This window comes from Meriones unguiculatus, chromosome 20 (assembly GCF_030254825.1).
Source record: "Meriones unguiculatus strain TT.TT164.6M chromosome 20, Bangor_MerUng_6.1, whole genome shotgun sequence".
Lineage (NCBI taxonomy): Eukaryota > Metazoa > Chordata > Mammalia > Rodentia > Muridae > Meriones > Meriones unguiculatus.
This window is the reverse complement of record NC_083367.1, coordinates 33,458,476-33,463,262: the sequence shown is the minus strand read 5'-3', so window position 1 is coordinate 33,463,262 and position 4,787 is coordinate 33,458,476. Positions and strand designations below refer to the sequence as shown.

General features: G+C 40.3%; 1 pseudogene; it reads left to right on the top strand.

Annotated features, from left to right (window-relative positions):
* The first annotated feature begins 1,613 nt into the window (after positions 1 to 1,613).
* Positions 1,614 to 2,697, top strand: LOC132649595 (membrane-spanning 4-domains subfamily A member 12-like; annotated as a pseudogene).
* The last annotated feature ends 2,090 nt before the right edge of the window (positions 2,698 to 4,787 follow it).

Here is a 4,787-nt window from a genome sequence, read left to right as displayed (position 1 = left end):
TATTTGATCTTTTACTTAGGCTAAATTTATCTACATTAATTGAATAAAATTTCACAGTAGAAATTCATAACTGATCAAAATTTTCTTCATTTTGTCTTCTGAAGTAGGTTGGGGGAAATGTGAGGATTCTGCTGGAAGAATAGAGGTGACAGTCTTTGTACCTAAATGCCGTCCTGCTTGCGGTTGTATCTACAAAGTTTAACTTTGTGATTATGTATTCCAAACAAGAGCTTCTTTTTTTTTTTTTTTTACCAGCTCTCAAATATATTTATTTGATAAAATAAACACTAGTATAGAGGTATACATTATATTAATATTCAATAAATATAGTCACTAAAGTATTTTTGAAGGTTGTCTAATGAGGTGAGACAGAGAAAATAAGTATGACAGAAAGAACAGTTGTTTCCAAATGGGCTGGTGTTACCATTCAGCCTCCTGGAAGAATTTGACAGTGTGGAGACTACTGACCAAAGGAGGTGGGGACAGAAGATCCTCCTGGAATGGAGCGGACAGAGCTGCTATCAACAGGCCCTACGAAGGCCTCCACAGCAGTGTTGCCTAGCCCTAGATGTCAGTGTTACAGAGGCCAAGAGACTGGAGAAGGGACTCCTTGGGCTTGAATGTTAACTCTTTGTACTAGCTATGTGATCTTGAGCAGTGAGGCAGTCTGTAAGTTTCCACTTTATCCTCTGTGGAATGGCGTTAATAATAATGTTCATTTTATGGAGTGAGTGTGATGATTCTGTTTTGACCATCAACTTGACACAGCCAGGATCACCTAGGAGAGGAGTCTCTATGAGGAGTTTTCTAGATTGGCTTAGCCTCCAGCATGTCTGTATGTCTGTGTGTGTGTGTGTGTGTGTGTGTGTGTGAGGGGGGAGATCAAGCTTATCATGTCTGTGGGGGATTGTCTTGATTACACTGATTGCTATGGGAAGACCCAACCTACATGGGTGGTTTTCTACTCCTTACGTTTGGGGGTCCTAGACCGCATAAGAGTGGAGAAAGTGAGCATAGTATCTGCAAGTTACACCAACATCCATTTCCTCTCTGCTCTCAATGTGCATGTGACGTGACAGGCGGTCTTGAGGTCTTGGCACTGTGCCTTCCTCTCTGAAACCTGTAATTGTTACCTAAAAGAAGCCTTTTTCTTTCCTAAATTGCGTATGTTGGGGTATTTTATCACAACAATAGCAGTAAACTAGGACTGTGTGAAAGCAGTAATGAGACCATATATGTAAAGCACTTGAATAAAGCCTGGAAGAAATGTTTTTATAAATATTAACTATTATCATCACCATGCTTTACCCCCTTGCTCTTGGTCCTATTTGTTGGTAAGGAGGTATGTAGGGAGCAAAATTGTTAATTGGCTCTGATTTTACAAATGCCTCTAATTTATGGTTTGGGGAGAATTTTTATGTTGGAAATGGACAGTTTGAAATTATTACTGTACTAAAGCCAATTCAGTCACGTGAATAAGTGTCTAGCAGGTGATGAGTGTTGTGTTTTAAGGATTATCACTGCCACTAGGGTTTTACGACAGTGGCCCTACAAAATACTTGAGTCAGTATTTACATGAGTACATTTTTTCCTATGAAAATATAAGGGGAAAATAAGTAACATTAACAAACAATGGCATTTTCTTTCATTTACATCCAAACTGTCCTTCCTCATTTCTGTAAGTAGTGATAAACATTCTGGATTATGTATCTCCTACAGCAGAATTTATAGTGCATACATACTCACGCATTCATGAATGAATGTATATACACACACACATAACACACATGCCCCAATATATATACATGTATTTTGGTTTATACAAGGTATCAGACCTGTTGACAACGAATATTCATTATTTCCACCAAGAAGCCAGGACAAAGGAAAACTGGGAATCAGAAGTCGTTTAAAGACAAAATTGAATTTTCTCACCACCTTTTCTTTTCTTCAGTGTAAAGAATATTATGTTTGGGGAAAAAGAAGGGAGCCATGAGAAGTGGCCATGAGGAGGGCAAACAGGAGTTCGCCATGAAGATAAAGATTTACTGCAGAAGGCAAGACTGAAATGGACATAATGACTTCTTCCCAGACAACTACCTACCCTGGAATGCATGGCATCATTCCCAATCCTTACCCATCTAGTTCCAAGGCTCTCCATCCTCAACAACCTCTGGGCTTTCTAGACGTAGGAAACCAAGTACAGAATGGGAAGCTTTTCTTCACTGCATCTGCAGGAATCTTCCCTACCAATTGGCTGGGTCGAGAAAACGTGGCAACAGGAAATCCAGCTCCAGGAACAACAACAACCAACTTGAAATATGCAGCAATAGCACTGGGGGGGGGGGGTCCAGATCATAATTGGATCGGTGCGCGTTGGCTTTGGAGTTGTTCTCGGGTTGCTGAGCACCTCTTACTGTGTGTCTCAGACATTTTTCCTCTACAGCTTTTGCTGGCGGATTTGCATTCTGGGGTGGAATCTGTTTCATCGCTTCTGGCTCATTCTCCATATCAGCATTCAAGGAATTGTCTTGCTGTCTGGTGAAAAGCACCCACACATAATAAACATCATAAGCGCTATGTTTGCTTTTTTTTTTTTTTTTTTTTGGAGTGGTTCTGTTTCTGTGTGATCTGAACATCAGTGGCTACTATTATCAAGACTTCTGGTAACTCCTCATATTATTCTTGTTACATATATAGAATATATGTATGTACTTATATACGTATGCACAAATATATAAAGACAACCTGTAAAAGAGAATATTATATTTTAGGAAGTAGACACTTTCAACAGAAATTGCTTAGCTAGGCAGTTGTAGCTTATTAAGGAAAGTCTCCAGCCCATTTTTGCATCATCTTTATATAAGTTGCCTGTTTGAGTCAGTTATTGGAAAGTCTTCATTAACACTGTCAGATAACAAGGCTAAAATGGAACAATAAATCTATCAAGCAGCTGTCCAGAACTTAGCCCTCTGTAAAGGAGAAAGAAGTGCAAAAGTAATCCATTCTGTGTCATGTGCCTGGAGATGTTTTTGTGATCCAGGTGGGGAGAAAGTCTCAATCTTATCAAAACATGACTAAGGGATGAACATCCTACTGCAAAAGGAAATAATGCATTATCTTCAGCTTTGCTATCCTAAGAGGTCTGGGCATGTTGGATATCTATCCATTCCCATAGGAGAGGGGAGAGGTAGGGAGAGTATAGGTAAGAATGGGGGAGAGGGTGACTGGGGAAGAAAGAGGAGGAAGAGGAAAGGAAAGAAGAGGGAGAAGTGAAGAAGATGGGAGAGAGAAGAGAAGGGGAGAAGAAGATATAAAGAGAGAGGGAAGGCAAAGAGTGAGAAGAGAGAGGGAAAAAGGGGAAGAGGAGAGAGAGAAAGGAACCAATAGAGGGAAGAAAAGAGGCAAAAAGATGAGAGCATGAAGGAGAGACTGGAGAGAGGAGAGAGGACAAGGAGATAGAAGAGAGCGTATATGAAGGAACGAAGGTGGGGGAGAGGTGCAAGGCAAGGGAGGTGTGAGGTTCTAATAAGCTTACCAACCTGTCCCTTCCAGGCACAGCTACCCAGCTTGCTCTCATGGTTCTGGTTCATTGTTATATGCTGTTTGCTTCAATGTCTGTCTTCAGTGTGTACACCACTGAATTATTGTAAAGGTGAAAGAATTAAATACTGGTAAAATTCAGAGCAAAAATTACTGCTATTTTCCAGAGCATAGAGGCTTACCATAGCTTGGAGGTGAGAGCTGTTGATTTGTTACCACATTGTCAAGATTTCTCCTCTTCCTCTATAGACTTGTCTTCTTTTTCACAATGCTTTCTCATCTAAAACTAGGGTGCTTCATTAGGGGCCTTCTTTTTCTGCCCAGTTATTGTTGACAGTTCTCAGAACATCAAACACCAGCTACTACTCAAAGATAAGAATGCTAGCTCTAAGAACAGGTTGAAGCAGGAGGTGTCATTACCTGTTAGAATCCCGGAGCCAACTTCTCATTGAGCTTGAAACAGTAGAAACAGTGTGCCCATGTTCCTGGGGAACTGTCTTTTGCTAAGCAAAAGCTTAGAACTTCAGGAAAATAACCAGACAAAATAGTTGCTTCTAAAAAGTGGTGAAGAGCCTTGAACTCATTGGTACAGGAGACAACTTCCTGAACAAACAACAGCACAGATTCTAGGAGCAACAATCAATAAATGGGACCTCATGAAACTGAAAAGCTTTTGTAAAGCAAAGAACACCATTGTCAGAAGAAAATGACAGCCTACAGACTGAGAAAGGATCTTCACCAACCCTATATCTGACAAAGGGCTAATATCCAAAATACATAAAGAACTCGAGAAGTTAAACAGCAACAAATCAAGTAACCCAGTTAAAAAATGGTGTACAGAGTTAAACAGAATTCTCAATAGAGGAACATCAAATGGCAGAGAAACAAATATTCAACATCCTTAGTCATCAAGGAAATGCAAATCAAAACTACCCTGAGATTTCACCTTACACCCATCAGAATGGCTAAGATCAAGAACTCAAGTGACAACACATGCTGGAGAGGCTGTGGAGAAAGGGGGATTCTCTGCCTTTGCTGGTGGGAATGTAAACTTGTATAAACCACTTTAGAAATCAATCCAGTGCTTTCTCAGACAAATAGGAATAGTGCTACCTCAAGACCCAGCTATACCACTCCTAGGCATATATCCAAAAGATGCTCAATTACACAAGGGCATTTGCTCAACCATGTTCATAGTAGCTTTATTTGTAATAGCCAGGGTCTGAAAACAACCCAGATGTCCCTCA